The 20,053-nt window shown below is 40.6% G+C and overlaps 1 protein-coding gene across 5 annotated transcripts in view; it reads left to right on the plus strand.

Annotated features, from left to right (window-relative positions):
• The window catches only part of arfip1 (ADP-ribosylation factor interacting protein 1 (arfaptin 1)), a 131,723-nt gene that overhangs the window by 47,777 nt on the left and 63,893 nt on the right, over window positions 1-20,053 (plus strand). The window lies entirely within an intron of this gene.

The raw sequence follows: 20,053 nt of genomic DNA on the forward strand, positions 1-20,053 counted from the left end.
AAATTGATCACTGGCACAACCTTGCCATTTCTTTATCTCTGCTGGGATCCTTGAAAGGTCTTCGCTCCCACAAGCTATAGTACTTTTGGCCTTTAATTATTTTGTTCTTGGACACAGGTCCCTGGGTAGGAAAAAAAAGCATTTGACACTGAGTTGTAAGGCATTTACAGAAGAAAGCCAGCCTGACTTGATTTCATCTGGTGGGAAATGTTGCATTTTGTTACTCTAAATCTAGCAGTCATGGCAAAAGGTAAACAGGAATGCATTTAAAGTACTTGTGCAGAGGTTTGTTGGTTTTTAAACTAAGGCATCTGAACTTGGGTTATTGATGCACAATTTTTCTTCTGCTTTAAATCTTCTGAAATGTTATAATTTTTTAAAAAACTTCCCACAATAATTTGTTTTGACTTTACTCTTGTTTTCATAGTTGTGCAATTTTCAGTTACTCCAAGGCAGGATGGAGATAAGAGAGACATCAAGGCAGTATTCTTGACCCAATGCAGCATCAAGTAAAATTTAAGCCAAAAGGAATATGAAGTTTTTCACTGGCTGGGGTTAACTCTAGCAATGATTTGTTCATACGTTGGGAACTAATGATCACAGCCCCAGAAGTTCACTATCTGAGTTCTTAAAACCACTGTCTGTGGCCCAACCATCTGCAGCCGTGACTTCAAACAATGCCACCATTCAGAATAGGGAATGTTCAGATTGACCAGAGTTCAATTCCATTCACAGCCCTTTAAAGTAATAATCGCAGTCTACATGTATTTAAAACAGACTAACCAGGATTGGAATAAGTTCCAGGCTTGCCTACCTCTACCAAAAATGTCCATTTCTTTCTTTTGAGAGACATTGGCCTTAGTTGTTCAATTTTATCTTTTGAATTTAGGGGGGGAAATGATTTTGTTGCATCCTTGGGGTGCGGTTTCAGATTTAGCCTGGTGCCTTGAGCAGAAAAATGTAGGGTGATTCCAGCATCAGCTTTTAAACAGGTTGATGGATAGGAAAGGTTTAGAGGGATATCGATCAAATGTGGGCACATTGGACTAGTTTAGGTCAGAATGGAAGGTTTGGGCCAAAAGGCCTAGTTCTCTGCTCTATGATTAGTTCTGTCATACTGTACCCCATTTCTGATTAACCCAGGCCCCACTACGCGATGAGATGACTGTAAAAGATCCCATCACAGTGTTCTGAGGAAAAGCAAAATTTTGTGTCCTGCCTAATACTTTTCCTTCAGTAAACATTGCTAAAACCAATTAGTTATTATTTACAGCATTACTATTATTGCAGTCCTGTTCCAGGCAAACTGGCAGCTGCACTTCTTCCATTTTTAATAGTTTCTGCAGTTTGGGGAAAAAAATGTTGGCTTTAAAACCGTGCAGAACGTCTTATAGAAGAGTACTTTTTGTAGGGGTGCCGAGGTTATAGTCTTAGAGAGGGGGTTTGACTGTGGTGTGGAGACCTTGTAATCCTGATGTTAATGGGTTCAAGTGTTTTCTGCTTTGTATATAAACAGGATGGTTTACCCCCTACCTCTTTTAATGCAAGAGGAAACAATTTAGTTCAGATCCTACGTGCCTTTGTGTTCAATACAATATTCTACAAAAGAAGTCTAATAACCTTGTGCTCAGATGCACTTGGCTGTACCTTTTTATTACAGTTTTTTGATTTAGAGGGTATGTGTTTTTTTCTCTCTTGGTGGTTTGACTGGGGGAAAAAGTGACCTCCACAATAAAATGTTTTAATTTAAACTTATTTTTCTGCATGTTACAAGGATAAATGGCCTATTATCATGTATTATAACGTTTCATTTTCTATTTTCTCCTTGTGTTGATAATCTTTAAGAAATTATGCTGTAGTACAAGGAAAAAATTTGTTTGTGAATACTGTAATCTAATCTGGAGATTCAGTGAAGGTCAATGAACTATTTAAACTTGGTCTTTACAGTTTGACTAAGCACCCTCAGTTAATGTTGCTCAAACCTCCTTCAAAATCATTGTCTAGCAGTGCTGCCTGTTCTTTATTCATGAGATGCCACACAAGTGAAATTGTAAGGATTGTGCAAAGGAGGACAAAAGGTTTTGAGCAGACATTGCTGCAGGAGGATTTAACTGTTCTGAGACTAAAGCCTGATTTATACTTCTGCGTCAACGCGTCGCCGTAAGTACTGCGTCGCCGCAAAGCTGACGCGGAACCCTACGCGAGAGCCTGCGTTGCTGCGACGCGCACCTCTCCTAATATGTAACCGCATGTCGCGGCAACGCAGAAGGCAACAGCTGTGATTGGTCCACTTGGTAGCATCGTATTTCATTCTCCGCTGCAGTAGCTTCCCATTGGACGACTGAAGGGCGGGGAAGGAACTCTGGCTGTAATGCTTTCCATAAAGCTTTACAGACCTCCGAAATTATGGAGGACACATTTCGCTTTTACGAAAAAAGACGCTCACTTCTTGTTTACCCCCAGAGAGACTACCATGACTATGAAGCCTTGCGCGGGCAGGTGAGTGTGCATGCGTGACGTGCGTGAATTGAAGAGCGACGCAGACACACCAACGCACAAGTATAAATGCTCACAATGAGCGTTGGCCACTTGCGTAGGTTACGGCGTCCAGATAACGCAGAAGTATAAATCAGGCTGAAGGCTATGTCCACGCCAGATAATTTTGAAAACGAAGCTTTTTCTCTTCGTTTTGACCCTCTGTCCACATTGAAATGGCGTTTTTATCACCCGAAAACGGAGCTTTTCTAAAACACTCTCCAGAGTGTGTAAATTTGAAAACGATTGTTGCGCGTTGTAGTATGGACGGGGTAAACGGAGATATTTAAAAACGCTGTTATGACAACACCACAACAACGATGCTTTTTCTGCTTCTGCTTGGTACTGCGCAAGTGCTGCCAGATGGCTGTTATAACGCACAGTCAGTGTGAACGGTGTGAGAGTTAAATTGTAAAGTGAGCTTTTTTGACTAGATCCCCTAAATTGATTTGATTGAGTCTGTCTTTAAAAATATTAGGTCTGGCGGCAGAAGACTCCACTCTCTTGTTGATCTTGGGTAGAGGACGGCTTCATGCGTGTGTTGTTTACTTTATTGTCTACGTTAATAGCTTGTTTGGAGTTAAACACCTCCACGTTCTCCACTGCTTTGCTGACTTTGTAGTCGTTTGTAACTCGCAGAAACAGTTCGACTTCATTGTCTGTCTAAACGAAGAAGTCCGGTCTGATTTTTCCAGCGGAGATTTTCTTTGTATTCCTCGAAGATATTGTTGAAAACTTTCTTTCACTGTTGTTGGTACTCTAGTTTTTGACCAATGGAAATAGCACAATGCCGCCGCGGAAACGTAAATATTATACCGTTTCCTCTTCACTAGTTTTATGTAGACGTGTCTGCGCATGCCCGGTAGGAGTAGATTCGCCCAAATATCCGTGTTAATGTGGACAGGGATATTTTGAAAAATGCCTAGTGTGGACACCTGTCGTTTTTACTCGAAACCGGCGTTTTCAAAATTATCTGGTCCGGATAAATCTGTAACCCCCGAAGCTTTTCCTCTTCGTTTTGACCCTCCATCCACACTGAAACGGCGTTTCCTTCCCCCGAAAACTGAGCTTTCCTAAAACACTCTCCAGAGTGTTTAAATCTGAAAACACCGGTTGGCCGTTGTAGTGTGTACGGGGTAACTGGCTAATTTTTAAAACACTGTCATGATGTACCAGAACAGATGGTGACGGCAGCACGGCATTTCATTGTTTTCTTGAATGCAACCTCCAACACCACAACAACAATATCTGACAATACAGTAGACGTGTAACAGCCTAATGTAATATTGTATGGAAATACAAGAAAACACTGATGCAGACGTGTTTTATACATTTAACAAGGCGCTTTATTTGTCATGGTCCCTTCTGGCAATCCCCCACTTTACTATTTACCTCAGGAATTGGGCCTCAATCTCCGCGTTTAATTTCCAGTCATTCCCAGGTTCCACTAACTACACATACCTGCTTTCCATCAGCAAATGCAGGGTAAAGACCCTGTGATCACAACAAGGTGCTGCCAGTTCGTTGGTCGACTCTGGTGTGAGTAACCTTGTTTCATGGTTCGTAGGGTATGGAGAGAAGGCAGGTATAGGGTTCTGAGTTGGATGATCAGCCATCGTAATGAATGGCGATGCAGGCTCGAAGGGCCGAAAGGCCTACTCCTGCACCTATTTTCTATGTTTCTATGTTTCTAAGTCTAGCATCGCTCCTGGATTCTCTCCAAACCCAAGACTTCGGGTAAAGACTCTCCTGGAAACCGATTCCGCACTCGATATGGCGATAACGCCTCCCAACTCTGCCCCGCGCCCATGTTCTACACTTGGATTCGTTCACCGTCATGCTCGTGTAACATCATTAATGTATTGCTTGTGCAAACATTCAATGGATGCAATTGTCACTTTTGCCCAGTAACTCGTTTTATTGCACATGTTAAATACAGCAAAATAATACATGGCAAAAGTAAAGGCAAACAAATGAGGTAACAGCAAATTTCACCTTTGCCCAGTAACAAGCCTTATTGCAATTAGTTATAGCTGTCATCCCTTTCATCGGTGAAGAGACTACGACTGTAGGAAATGTTTCTGGACAAACGCGCACCAAGTACACAGTTTCCTCTTGGCTTGTTTTCTGTGTGTCCTGCGCATGCCCAGTAGGAGGAGGTTCGCCCAAATATCCGTTCTAATGTGGACGGAGGTATTTTGAAAAACGCCTGGTGTGGACACCTATCGTTTTTATGCGAAACTGGCGTTTTCAAAATTATCCAGTCTAGTGTGGGCGTAGCCTAAGTTACCAGACAGTTTCTGGCCTAGTCAATAAGATTCATTAAGACTTTATAAAATATGTTGAAGGTTCAGAATATTATAAATTAATTTTAAAATTCAAGTTTGATGACCAATCACATGTATGGAGTTTTAATAAACACCCACAAAATATTTGGTATGGTGTTGTAAATACAAATCAGAATGTGTTATTTTTTATTTAGCAATTACAGCATGGCATAGGTAATTCCAGCCCTTTGAGCCACGTCGCTCCAGCAAACCCCAACAAACCTGATTAGCCCTAACCTCATCACGGGACAATTTACAAAGACCAATTAACCTACCCAGTATGTCTTTGTACTCTGAGGAAAGCCCACACATCCCACGGGGAGGACGTACAGACTCCTTACAAAACTTTGGCATAATTGAACTCTGAACTCTGGAAATTTCCAAGCTGTAATAGTGTAGCACTTACTACTAGCTACCGTTCCTCAATTTATGCATATTCCCACTTGTTTTCCCTGTTGCTTTTCACGTGCCTCCTTAGAGTTGCTGTGTCTATCTGAGGCTATGTCCACACTACGCCAGATAATTTTGAAAACGCTGGTTTCGAGTAAAAACGATAAGGCGTCCACACCATGCGTTTTTCAAAATATTTCTGTCCATATTAGAACGGATATTTGGGCGAATCTCCTCCCACTGGGCATGCGCAGGACACACAGAAAACAAGCGAAGAGGAAACGGTACACTTGGTGCGAGTTTGTCCAGCTACAGAGTAGAAAATTTTAAAAGGAATTGCTCTTGGCTGTTGCGCAGGAGGACTTAAAACTGGAAAAAAAAACAAATACTGGAGCGTATGGAGGCAACCGACAGGGAGTTCATAGACAGTATGACCCAGCTGATGACGAACATTGAAAAACTGACTAACTCTGTTGCATTAATAAAGCACCTTGTTAAATGTATAAAACATGTCTGCATCAGTGTTATCTTGTATTTCCATACAATGTTACATTAGACTGTTACACATCTATTGTCAGAGAAGTACTTGCATAAATAGGTAAACCACCTTCATGCAAGCCAGGACAGAAAACAGGGCAAAGTGAGTATACTTATTTATTCAGTAAGCTATGGGTCAAAGTATTTGGTGAGTACATTTCTAACTCTTCTGGCTTCAGTCTTGTTGCCATCTGTTCTGAAATTGTTAGGTTCTGCGAAGCGCAGAATCAAATATCGCTGTGATGATTGTAGGCTCTAGTATCAATTGTTTGGCGACAATAAAGTAGTGATAATGATAATAATAAGAAGAAAACAATGAAATGCTGCGCTGCTGCCATCTGTTCTGGAACCTCATGACAGCGGTTTTAAAAGGCGCCGCCGTACACACTGCAACGGATCTTAGGCGTTTTCAGATTTATTCACTCTGGAGACTGTTTCTGAAAATCTCCATTTTCGGGGGATGAAAACGCTGCTTTAGTATGGACGGAGGGTCAAAACGAAGAGAAAAAGCTTCGTTTTCAAAATTATCCGGCGTTGTGTGGGCGTAGCCTGAGAGACGATTGAATATTGCAGTCAAGTAATATCTTTTTCACAACTGTGTAAGGTGGGAGTAGCCTGCTCCATTGTTCAATTTGATCATGGCTGATCTTTGCTGGACTTAACTCTTCTGTGCCATTTTAAGGTGGAGGCATATAAATTACTGAATCTTTAAATTATTTATCTGACTCTACCTTAAATGTATCTAATGATCTGGCCTCCATCATTCGCAGGCCAGAGAATTTCAAAGATGCACTGCTTTCTAAAATGGGATGCTTCTAGAACACTGGGCAGTAAATTACAGCTCAGGCCTTTTGGCCATGATGTTGTGCCAAATTTAAACCCACTCCAAGATCAATTTAACCCTTCACTCCTACAGAGGCATCCTACTTATCAAGACCGACTATGTAGATTTAAAGCAGTGGTTGATAGGTTATTGATTAGTCAGAGTTAAAGGTTATGGGGAGAAGGCAGGAGAATAAGGTTGAGTGGGATTTTAAATTAGCCATGCAGGAATGGTGGAGAAAACTCAATGGGCTGAATGGCCTAATTCTACTTCTGTGATCTTGTGATCTTACAAGAAATTTCGATGCATCTTACTTTTAAATGACCAGCCCCTTATTTTGTAGCTATGTCCCCTTGTTTACAAATCTCCCTGTGGTGAAATCTTCTGAACGTCTAATGTGCTATCCTCCTTGGATTCTTATTTGACTAAATGTTGCCCCCCTCCTTCTAGGTTCTGAGGAACACAGGCTCATCGTTTCTTAATAGGACAATGCTATCATCCCAGGAATCTCCTTTGGACTGTCTGCAATGCCACGAATACTTATTTCTGTATAATATTTCAGGTGTGGCCTCAACAACACCCCAACAACTGTAATTTCCTATTAACTTCCAACATCTCTGCAATAAAGTCAACATGCTGCTTGCTGTCTTAACTACTTTTGGAACTTGCCTGATAAGCTTTTCTGATTCATACACTGGAACACCTAGATCTCTCTGAACTTCATTCTTTTGAGATCTCTTGCCATTTAAGTAATTTGATTCCTCTTGAAGTACAGCATCTCACTGCTCCTCAGTTAAACTCTATTTATAAATGCTGATTCATGTCGCTTCCTCTCGGAAGGGCCACTGGTTCATGTCACTTCCCCTCGGAGGGTCCCAATGCTCTCGGAGATGTTATTGAAATTCTGAGATTTATGGATTGGACTATAGTTCACTTTAACCTCTTTTAGATCTATATTTCTTTCGTGTTCTCACCCATTCTTGTTGCCGATTGGTGGGCTGGGAATTTGGGTGATCTGTTAGTTTTCATGCAATGCAAGAGAAGTGGGGGTGTGCACGTTTTTGGTTATTTTTCTTTTTGTGCAGGGGGGGATCGATGTGTTTCTTTCAACTACTGTGGTTTTCTGTCTGTTATGGCTATCTGGAGAAGACAGTTGTATTCTGCATACATACTTTGATAATAAAATGAACCTTTGAACTCTTATTTATCAGATTTTTGCCCAATATCTATCTAAACCCCATTGCTGAATCACAATACCCTCATCACAGCATGTTCAACCACATATTTTCGTATTATTAGCAAACATACATATAGCTTGCATTTAATTCCATCACAGTAGTAATTTTATGTATTACACTGTACTGCTGCAAAAACAAAACTTTAAAGCATTAAAGTTTTATTTTTTAAACCTGAGTTCTGATATGGATCTCTGTTGTGGACTGAGAGTGAGAAGGGGGCAGGGAGAGGGGAATCATGGTTGGGAAAAGGGGAAGGGAGAGGGGAGGGAGTGGGAAGTGCCAGAGAAACATTCTGTAATGATCAATAAACCAATTGTTTGGAATCAAGTGACCTTGCACCACCACCTGTCCCTGGCACTCCCCTGCCATCTGTCCCACACCCCTCTTGTGGCACTCAACCCTCACCATTCCTAACTGTAGAAGGGTTGGATGGGAAAGAGTTCATCAAATGTGTTCAGAAAGGTTTCCTTAATCAGTCCATACAAGTCCCAACTATAGAGAGTGTGACATTAGATATCTGATTGGGGAATGAGACAGGGCAGGTGACAGAAGTTTGTCAGGAAACACTATGTGTCAAGTGATCATAATTTATTATTTTCAAGGTAATTATGGAAAAGGATAGGTCTGGCTCTTGTTTTGAGATTCTAAGTTGGAGAAAGGCCAATTTTGATGGTATCAGAACGAACCCGGCAAGTGTGGATTGAGCTATGTTGTTTTCTAGCAAAAGTATACTTGGTAAGTGGAAGACTTTCAAAAGTGAACTTTTTGAGAGTGTAGAGTTTGTATGCTCCTGTAAGAATAAACGGCAAGGGTAACAGGTGCCGGGAACCTTGGTTTTCGAGAGATATTGAGGTCCTGGTTTTTAAAAAAAAATCAAACAGGTGCATAGCAGGTATAGGCAGGCAAGAAGAAATGAAATATTAGGGAACACTTGAAGGAAATCAGGACAGCTATAAGAAGGGATGTGGTTGGTCTAGGTGACAAGGTGAAGGAGAATCTTAAAGACTTCTATGGATATATTAAGAGCGAAAGGATAGTAAGGTACAAAATTGGTCCTGTGGAAGATGAGTGGTAATCTATGCATGGAGCTGAAAAAGATGGGGGAAATCTTAAATAGAATTTTTGCATCTGCACTTACTCATGAGATGGACACAGTTTGTGGATATTGGGCAATGAAGCAGGGAGGTTATGGACCCTGTACAGATTGGAGGAGGAGGTGTTTGCTGTCTTGAGGTAAATTTGGGTGGATAATTCCCTGGTGCCTGACGAGGTGTTCCTCAGACCCTGTGGGACACCAGTGCAGAAATTGCAGGGGCCCTAGCAGAGATTTTTATTCATAGATGGTGTGCCAGAGGATTGGAGAATAGTTAATGTTGTTCAGTAAAGGCTGTAAGAATAAGCCAGGAAATTATAGGCTGGCACACCTGATATCAGTCATGGGTAGGTCGTTGAAGGTACTCTGAGGAACTGGATATATAAATATTTCAATAGACGGACTGATTAGGGATAGTCAGCATGGCGTTGTGTGTGGTAAGTTGTGCCTGATCAATATTCTAGAGTTTTTTGAGTAACCTACCAGGAAAGTTGTTGAAGGCAAGGCAGTGGATGTTGTCTACATGGACTTTAGGGGTTAGGCCTTTGACAAGGGCTTGCATGGGAGGTGTGTCAAGTGGGTTCGGTCACTTGGCATTCAAGATGAGGCAGTAAATTGGATTAGACATTTGCTTCACTGAAGAAGCCGTTGTGTTGTTGTAGATGTTTGCCTCTCTAACTGGAGGCCTGTGACTAGTAGTGTGCCTCACACACAACGACGCTGGGTTTGTTGTTTGTCATCTGTATCAATGACCTGGATGATAACGCAGTAAGCTGGATCAGCAAATTTGCAGATGGCACCCAAGGTTCTTTCCTTTCTTGGTTTCATGGCTATCTGGAGAAGAATTTTGGAGTTGTATACTTTGATATTAAAAGAACCTTTGAAAATTGGGGATGTAGTTGGACAGTGAGGAAGACCATCAAAGCTTGCAGTGGGATATGGACCAGTTAGAAAAATGACAGATGGAATTTAATGCAGGCAATTATGAGATGTTGCACTAAGGTAGGTCTTACAAGGTGAGCAGTAGGGCACTGGGGAGTGTGGCAGACCAAAAGGATCTGTGAATATAGATCCATAATTCCTTGAAAGTGGTGTCACAGGTGGATAGGATCATAAAGAAAGCTTTTGGCTCATTGACCTTCAAAAATCATTGTATTGAGTGCAGGAGTTGTGATGTTATGTTGAAGTTGTATAAGATGTTGGTGAAGCCTAATCTGGAGGATTGTGTGTAGTTTTGGTCACCTACATCACAAAAGGTGTAAGTAAGATTGAAAGAGTGCAGAGATAATTTATAAGGATCTTGAGGACCTGAATTATAGGGAAAGGTTGAACAGGCTACAATTTTATTCCCTAGAAAGAAGACTGAGAGGAGATTTGGTAGAGATATACATAATCATGGGGTATAGATACGGTAAGTGCAAGCAGGCTTTTCCCACTGAGGTTGGGTGAGACTCAACTAGGTTATAGTTAAGGGTGAAAGGTGAAACGTGTAAGGGGAACATGAGGGGGAGTTTCTTCACTCTGCATGGTGAGTGTTTGGAATGAGCTACCGTACAAGTGGTGGATGCGGGGTCAATTTCAATGTAGAAGAGTAATTTGGATAGATACATAGATTAGTTTAGAAGGTTATGGAGGGCTATGGTCCGGGTGCAGGTCGATGGGACTAGGCAGATTAATGGCTCGGCACTGACTAGATGGGCCTGTTTCTGTGCTGTTGCGTGCTATTGATCTGAGCGTTTATATCTCCTGTCTGATGGCAGCAATGAGAAGAGGGCATGTCCTGAGTGATGGGGATCCTTAATGATGATGCATCACCTTTTACAGGGGAGGCTAGTGCCCATGAGCTGGCTGAGTTTGCAACTTTCTGCAGCTCTTTCTGATCCTGTGCAGTGGGCCCTCCATACCAGACAGTAATGCAACCAGTTAGAATGTTCTCCACTGTGCAGCTGTAGAAATTTGTGAAAGTTTTTGTTACGTACCAAATCTCCTCACACTCCTGACAGAGCTGCTGTCGTGCCATCTTTATAATTGCATCAATATGATCTTTAGAGATGTTGACACCCATCACTGAAACTGCTCACCCTTTCCACTGTTTATCCCTTGATGAGGACTGGTGTGTGTTTCCATGACTTCCCCTTCTTGAAGTCCACAATCAGTTCATTGGTCTTACTGATGTTGAGTGCAAGGTTGTTGTGACAGCACTCAACCAGCTGATCTGCCTCACTCCTCTATGCCTCCTTGTCACCATCTGACATTCTTCCAACAGTAGTTGTGTAATTGGAAAATTTATAGATGGCATTTGAGCTGTGCCTAGCCATAGTGTCAGGAGTGTAGAGAGCATAGAGCAGTGGGCTAAGCACCCATTCTTGAGGTGCACCTGTGTTGACTGTCTTCGAAGAGGAATTGTTATTTCTGATCCGCACTGACCGGTCTCCCAATGAGGAAGTCAAGAATCCAGGAAGGTACAGGAGCCCTGGTTTTGAAGCTTGTTGATGAGTACTGAGGGTAAGATGGTGTCGGAATGCCGAGCTGTAGTCAATAGACAGCAGCCTGACATAGATATTGCTATTGTACAGGTGGTGCAATGCCAAGTGACAAGCTGGTGAGATTGCATCTGCTGTTGACTTCTTGTGATGGGCAAATTGCAGAGGGCTTGGTCCTTAGCTCAGAGTTGATTCTGGCCATGACCAACCTCTCTCAAAGCACTTCATCACAATAGATGTGAGAGCCACTAGGCAATAGGTGTTGAGGCATTTCACCCTGCTCTTGGGCACTGGTACTATTGTCACCCCTTTGAGCAGGTGAGAACTTCCAGCTGCAGCAGTGAGAAATTGAAGATGTCCTTGAACACTCTGACCAGTTGGTTGACACTGGTTTTCAGTGCCCTACCAGATACATCAATGGGGTCTGATCCATTGTAAAGGTTCATCCTCTTGAAAGATGTTCTGATATCAGCCTCTGAGACAGAGATCACAGGGCCACCAGGAGCTGCAGGGATGTGCATAAGTGTAGTTTTATTCTCCCTTTCAAAGTGTTCATAAAAGGCATTGAGCTCATCTGGGAATGAAGCATCATAGCCGTTCATGGGGTTAGGTTTACTTGTACATTAGCTCTGGCAGGGCTTGCAGGCTTTTACTTCCTACAAGTAAACAAGTAAATCTGATTCAGTCTTTAACTTCAGTCGAATTTGTTGTTTTTGCTCTTAAAAAGCCTTCTGCAGGTCATACTGGACTTCTTGCATAGCTCTGTATCATCATCATCATCATCATCATCAGTTGCCATGCCCAGTTTGAGCTTTGACTGCCATGGCCTACACACTCCTGTTTCGGGTCAAGTGGATCAATTCATTGGTATTCGTTTCCAGTTTTCTGGCTGCTGTCTCCATCATCATTTGTCTTTGCCTTCCTCTTGCTTTCTTCCCTTCAATCTTTCCCATAATTACCGTGCATTCTAACTCCTCTTTTCTAATCACATGTCCATTGAAGTTACGTTGCCTTTTCATGATCTCATACATTATTTCTCTTTTTGTGCTTGCTCTGTTCATGACATCCTCCTTAGATATTCGTTTTGTCCATGATATTCTTTGCATCTTCCTCAAAAACCACATCTCTGCTGCTTCAATTCATTTCCTCGTTGCTAAATATTGTCCAACATTCTGAGCCATATAACATAACTGGATAAACGTAACACTTCTGTACTCTGAGGCGGGTTTTCATGCCTAGTTTAGTGTTGGTCAGTATACTCTTCATTCTCGTAAAGGTGTCTTTTGCCATCCCTATTCCTCTTTTGATGTCCATGTCACACCTGCCTTCTGATGTCACCCAGCTTCCTAAGTAGCAAAAGTTCTGTACTTGTTTTATGTCTTCTCCATTTATTCTCAGCCTGCAGATAGGAATCTCCTTTTTGGATATCACCATACATTTTGTCTTTGTGCGATTGATAGACCCATTTTTGCACTTTCTTCAACAACTATATCAATTAAGTTTTGTAGTTCTTCCTCCGTACTTGCAATTAGCACAGTGTCATCCGCATATCTGAAATTATTGATGTTTTCACCACCAACTTTGATTCCCAAGACGTCTCTTATTTTTTGTAATATTGTCTCACTGTACACATTAAACAAATCAGGGGAGAAAACACACCCTTGTCTAACGCCTCTCTTGATTTTTGTAAACTGACTCATTTCTCCATCTATTCTTACAGCGGCAGTTTGATCCCAGTACAGTTTTTTGATTAGGCAGAGGTCTTTCAAATCTAGATCTAGAGTTTCCTGTAATACTTCAAATAACTTATTGTGCTTCATTTTACTGATTTTAATCAATGACATCTATGAGACTGGAATAATACCAGAAGAGATGAAAAAATCTGTATTTATCACTCTTCCTATGTAACCTGGAGCAATAGAATGTGAATTACATAAGACCATAAGTTTAATAAGTCATATCACCAAGATACTTCTAAGAATTTAGCGCAGGAGTTGAGTGGGCGAAGCAGTCCCGACCCTCCAAGCAGACCATTGCCTTTGTTAGAGCTGGGAAGCAGCTAGTACCCTCCAAAAGAACATCTGCAGGCATCCTGACCTCTGCAAGGGACTGGCAGCTGTTGGTGGACCTCGAACGGCAGCTGAAGTTCCCTAACCATATCGCAGCCACCACCCTGCGACCAGACATTGTCCTTGTGTCTGAGTCTACTAAGCAAGGGGTGCTGCTGGAGCTGACAGTCCCATGGGAAGGTCGTTTGGAAGAGGCCTTTGAAAGGAAGCTCTCCAAATACGCAGGACTGGTCAGCAACTGTTAGCAGGCTGGATGGAGAGCAAGGTGTCTCCCAGTGGAGGTTGGTTGTAGGGGATTCGCAGCCCGTTCCTTAGCTAGAGCCATCCGCAGTACCACCAATGCGGCAGAGAGGGCCTCAAGATGGCTGTGGCTCAAAAGAGGGGAGCCATGGAGTCATAAGTAGCCATCTGGACACAAGCTTGGGTCTGATTAGCCCTGGCTGGGTCACCTGGAGGAGGGTGTATGATGTTGAAAGACCCAAAGCACCCGATGATTCCAGGAACATCACTGAAGATGTGTCCGGAGGCATCAGTAGATGTATGTACTCAGATGACAAGAGCTAAAAGTAAGATGCAGGCTGAAATAGGTAAGGAACAGTGTGGTTTTGTGAAAGACAAAGGTACAAGAAACGTGATATTGATGTTAAGGATACTATCAGAATGAGCTATTCAAGTGCAAAAAGATTTCTTTGTTTGTTTTATCGACTACACAAAAGCATTTGATAGAGCTCTGTATCACCAGTCTTGAACGATATGAGTCTGACCCTTGGCAGACTGAATCTCTTTATTCTTCCATGGCTTTTGATTTCAGTATGTTCTCGAAGGTGCACACTCGAACTGCATCTTACATACTTAACTTGCGTACTTGATGTAACAGCCTGTTATGATGGCACCTTTAAAATGCCTTTTTAGTAAGTGGAAATATACTACATTTACTCTCCCTGTCACATGTTCAAAGATTTGAGTAAATTTGTCAATCATGATTCATCTTCCATAAAATTATGTTGATTAGGTTTGATTAAATTTAGCTTCCTTAAACGACTAGTCATTTCTGATTGATTTGTGTCATCTTGCAAACAACTGGTTTATAGTTTTCTGCCTTCTGTTCTCCTCCCTTCTTGAACAAGGGAGTCACATTGGCTGTTTTCCAATCTGTTGATATATTTCCAGGAATTTCAATCAATGAGTCCTCTATTTCTGCCGCCACTTCCTTTAAAAGCTTTGATTGCAAGTCATTAGGTTCTAGCTATTTGTCTGTTTCACCCAGTCAATTTCTTTGATATATTGTCCCTTGTGATTGGGATTTTTACAATTTATGCCACGTTATTTAAAAGTGGACCCTTGGTTATCTTCATGATATTTGCAGTGTCCTCCATGAGGCCAACAAAATTGTTTTAAGGTATTTTTTCCCTTTTTACTGTTGATTTACCAGCTTTTTCTGGAGGTCCCATGCCTTCTTTAGTCAACTACTTATTTACGTATCCACAGAAATTCTTTGTCTGTTTTGATATTGCACACAAGTTTTCTCCCAAAAATGTTTTTTGTCCTCTTTCTTTGAGCATTTTAGTCCAAGTGAAGCAAGTACCAACAGTTATCTGATAAATGTTCCGTGCAGGTCAGATAGTCCAGCACAGTATTATTGTGGTAAATTGTGCAGTACTGAATCTAAGTTTAAAAATGTTTTACTGCATACCAGACTTTAGATAAAGGTCAAGGGCTACAATTGTGCAAGTCGATTTCATAACTAAATTAACTATTTTTAGTTTACAACGACATTAGCTATATGCATTTTATAATACATTAGTACTTTTTAAAAACCTCCCTTGCCAGAATATTTGGTAGAATATTTCTCATTTATGTTGCACACAAAAGTTGTTTAATGTTGAAAGAATTGTGTTTTGAGATGTGTGTTGATAATGGCCTGCTGAAGCTCTTTAACAACGTCAAAATAAATAAGCACAATCTTGTGTTCAAAAAACATTATTTCAAGACTCAGTCATGCTAATACCAGAGATTTGTGTCACTTTAAAGAACGCTTATGTGTGTGTATTATCATGAGTGTTTGGTGTTCAACTGATTTATGACTGATTAAATTTATATATTGTAACTGCTGTGAAATTATAGCCTGCTATGAAGCACGTTTGTAAGACAAATGAAACTTAACTTTTTTAAGTCTTAAAGCAGTTTAGATCCATAGTAATCAAGCAACTACCATGTATGATTGAAATTTTATCCCTGCTCATTGAAAACAATGACTTTTTAGCAAGAATATAGGCTTCTTGCTTAGACATGTGTTTGTGAATGCTGATGTTGCCCCTGTAAGAGCAAAATTTAGCTAAAGTATTTCCTTTGGTATTCTACTGTGCTTGATTTGAATTTCCAAACCAGCCTTTATTTCATTGAAAAGCTGGTCTGTATGGAATTTAAACAATTGGTGGTAATTAAACGAGTTGTTAGCTGCCATTAGCTTTAGTCTTTTTCTTCCAGTGCAATGGCAAATATCTGTCTTTGATCACCTCACACCACTCAGTTTCAACAATGATAGCTAAATACGTGGGAGTGTTACTGAAAAATATCTCCCCACAATTGTTTGGCACTTGGAATATTCAGTTTTGATCTCGACGACAACTTCCTACAATGTTTAAAAAACACGAAAATAATGTTAGAATAAATGATGTCATTGAAACATCAGACATGGCTAACCATTGCCTTTTCTGAATTATTACTTTCTATCTTGGGAAATCTCTTATCACCATTCCTCCCCCCCCCAAAAAAACTTTCCTTTGACCTACTGACCTTGAGAATTATCTTCCCATCTCCATTCAATCTGAGTGTGTTGTCTCCTCTCAAATTTTTGTTTAATACTATTTAAATTTAGTTTATGGCCCAACAATAGTTTTGCAAACTCTCTACCATAGCCACAAATTGTATTGTGAGAATTTGTAAGTGGAGCATTTGTAATTTGAGTAATATGGCTAGGCAAGATTAAGTTGAAATTTTTGATTTAAGTTGTGACCATTTATTATATGGAGATTCTGATGAGAGCAGTGCACCAAATTTTATTGTGCCTCATTTTTCTTTCCATTAAATTCATTAATAAGGCTTCAGTGTACATTTGGTATTGTTTTCCATCGTATTTCCATGCATTCTCTGTTGATCCAGATGATAGCAAGTTCGGTATTAATATAGTTATTCAATTATAGGCATTAAAAATAAGGGAGGGAATTTTTAATTCAATATTATATGCATAGGTTCAGCCAAAGTGCATTTTAAATTGGAGTTGAGTCAGGTTACTGATCGCTACATTTGTTTGCCACTGTGGATTGAGCTTCAATAAATGAAACTAAACACAAATAATAACCAATTTGTATGCAGGAAAGAATTGAGCATTTCAGCACAATGTTATGTAAATTTCATATGGCCACAAATTAGTGCAGGTCAGGAGAAATAACGATTGCAGGATACAATAATTCTTCATTTACTTGATTTTTTTTATTAACCATTTCACATGTACTGATCATGGAGGTGACAGAGAGGCAAGTTAAAATGCAGCACAGCATGCAGTTATTAGCATAAGTACAAGGGGTTGGATTCCAAAAGTAACACTCCAGTTCTATAGACAGGAGAGATTAGTTTAGTTAGCCATTTAATTGGTTCAGCACAGCATTGTCCTGGTCCTGTGCTGTGCTGAACTGTGCTATGTAAACAGCTGTTTGGTTAGGCCACAGGAGGTGTGCCTGGTGCAGGTTTTGTGTCCTAAGGAATAAGATGTACTTGACCAAAGATTCAATTTGATTTCTGGGATGAGGGATATTGAGAAGAATGAGCTGATACTTGAAGAATAAGAAGTCATGCCACTCAAGTATTAAGAATTTGAGAGAGCTTGACAAGAGAAGATATTTTCTATTGAGCTGATTCTCCAGAAATAGATCATTTTCGTAAGAGGTTGCCGGTGAGAGTTGTGACTCTGCAATTCTGTGTTCCATAAAATTGTGCATACAGTTGGAAATCTAAAGGTAACACTCACAACATGCTGGAGGAACTCAGCAGGTCGGGCAGCATCCGTGGAAAAGATCGGTTGACGTTTCGGGCCGGAACATCGACCAATCTTTTCCACGGATGCTGCCCGACCTGCTGAGTTCCTCCAGCGTGTTGTGAGTGTTGCCTTGACCCCAGCATCTGCAGATTATTTTGTGTTTAGGAAATCTAAAGGTATTTGGGCAACTAATCGCAAAGCCAATGTTATCATGCTTGGTCACACTGATATTTATGAAGTGTGATATTTTTCACTTGTCTGAAATATGGCTCTTGACTGTATCAGCAAAATGAAGACACTATGGAAGGTACCTGAGTGAGGAACAGTTCTGTACAGTGTCTCCGGATATGTAATTGTATTTCTTTGTTTGGAGAATCATTTCAAATCTCTTACTTTTGGCCTGCTTGCAGTCCCGAATTTGAGTTTTTCATATACACAAATATGTGCAGGTGCAATGAAAAATGTATTTGCAGCCGCAGCATAGGTACCATAACCAGCATTCAGAAGAAAAACATGAATTTAATTAATTACACCAAATTTTTACAAGCAAGAACACAATTAGAACAAAAAAAGTTCAGTGATTGAAGTTTTTATACTGTTGCTAAATTGAAGTGATAAGGGTTTTGCTGATGCTATATGAGAACCCGTTTAAGAAGCTCTGTTTTTCCAACACCAACTGTGATGAAGGCTTAACATTTTTTTGTACCATGGAGTTGATTGATTCAGATTTGAATATATTTACAGTACCGTTAAGCAGCTGGAATTTGATGAAGTGGCTCCCTCACATAAGTAGCATTTAATGTCCCCTTTGGTCCTGAGTTCTAATCTCAAAGGTTCACTTTCCTTTTTTTTAAAAAAAAGGTACCTGCTTAGAACTAACTGATTTTGTTTAATCAGTCCTAAGGAAGAGTTTCACCGCACGATTCCTCTTTGGATGCTGCCTGGCCTGCTGAGTTCTTTCAGTTAGTTTTTAATTTAATCATTGGAAAGCGATACCATTAGAGAAAAAGAACTATATGCTTTTGAAAGATCCTGTAGCATTTATCAAAGGGGAGTCGGAGAGAGTTTTCCAGTGTCTTCACCAATATTTAGCCTTGAACACTAACAGCCTTTCTATGTACAGGCTATCCCCAAGTTAAGAACACCTGACTTATCGACATCCCTAGATGCCAATGAGTTCCCATAAACTTAGTACCTTAAGAAGTTTTGTGTACTGGTATACATTTGTTCCTACGAATGGCTGAACTAGCTTGCTCTGTGTTTCTTCACTTTTGATAAAAGTTCTTTGTTATCAACCTTAGAGTCATAGGGTCATGTCTCCAAAGCACAGAAACTGGCCCTTCAACCCATCAAGTCCACATTGAACTATTATCCTGCCTAGTCCCATTGACCTGCACCTGAACCATAGCCATCCATACCCTTCCTGTCCATGTACTTATCCAAATTAAAATTAAATTTTGAAATTGAACTCGTCCACCACTTCCACTGGCAGCTTGTTCCACACTCTAACCATCTGAGTGAAAGAAGTTTGTTCCTTGCTGTTAATACCTATTATGCGCTTAACCATTGCTTCAATATCTCTCTCAAACCAAGGTTCCCTAAACCTGTTAGCCACCCCTTTTATTCTGACAGGAACATGCAAATTCTGTACTCTGAAAATTTCACTTTTGAAGGACGAGTTCAGTTCAAAGTGGCAGAGGTTGTAAGTCTGGTGCACATCCTAAGTATTGCACAGCTTCGTGGGCACACCTTTGCAGCAATACCTGTGTATACACCATATCTTCACATGTATGTGCATGCTTCCATCCTCCGCCAAACCTGATGCCTGCCAGACCCGATGCCTGCCAGACCCAGAATCCTGCTGTCATGACAGGGGCAGTGCGGCTATTTGGCGTGTATTCTAGGTACTTTGGTACCTCAAGAATTGGAGTCAAACTAATAAAAGTGCTGCTGTCGTGTATTCTTTTCGGCATTTTATCCCTGAAAACTGAATCTGATTTTTCAGGTCTTAAACCAGGATGGTCTTCATTCAGATATTAATGGTAAATGAGCAACTTTGGCATTTTTTTTGTTATTTTGATGTTTTCACTGAACTGAATGGAGAGCCATAACTGCTTGAAAACTGATTCTGCTCCATTTTAATTGTATCACCTCTGCAGTTTAACTGGTCCATGCCTCCTCTTTATTAAATGGACAACTACACCAATAAATGATGCCTATTTGAGTAATCCAAAAAATAAAAATTCCTCTTAGAAACTACAAAGCCTTGAAAAATGTGGTATAGTAAGGAAATGTACAAGACGGCCTCCAAAATATAACAAACCAGAGAACTTGCATTTATATACTGAGTTGAATTTTCAGCTTTACTATTGTTCTGGTGTTACTGTTCTTTAGATATGTGTACAGCAAGGTGTTCTAAACAGTGACCAATAATCCTGTTTGGAGACCATTGGCTATTGGACAGGTAATAGGGCATAATTGCTGTTCTTTCAAATAGTGCTTCAGAAACTTCTGCATCCAGT

The sequence above is a fragment of the Mobula birostris genome, chromosome 4, assembly GCF_030028105.1.
Source record: "Mobula birostris isolate sMobBir1 chromosome 4, sMobBir1.hap1, whole genome shotgun sequence".
Taxonomy (NCBI): domain Eukaryota; kingdom Metazoa; phylum Chordata; class Chondrichthyes; order Myliobatiformes; family Myliobatidae; genus Mobula; species Mobula birostris.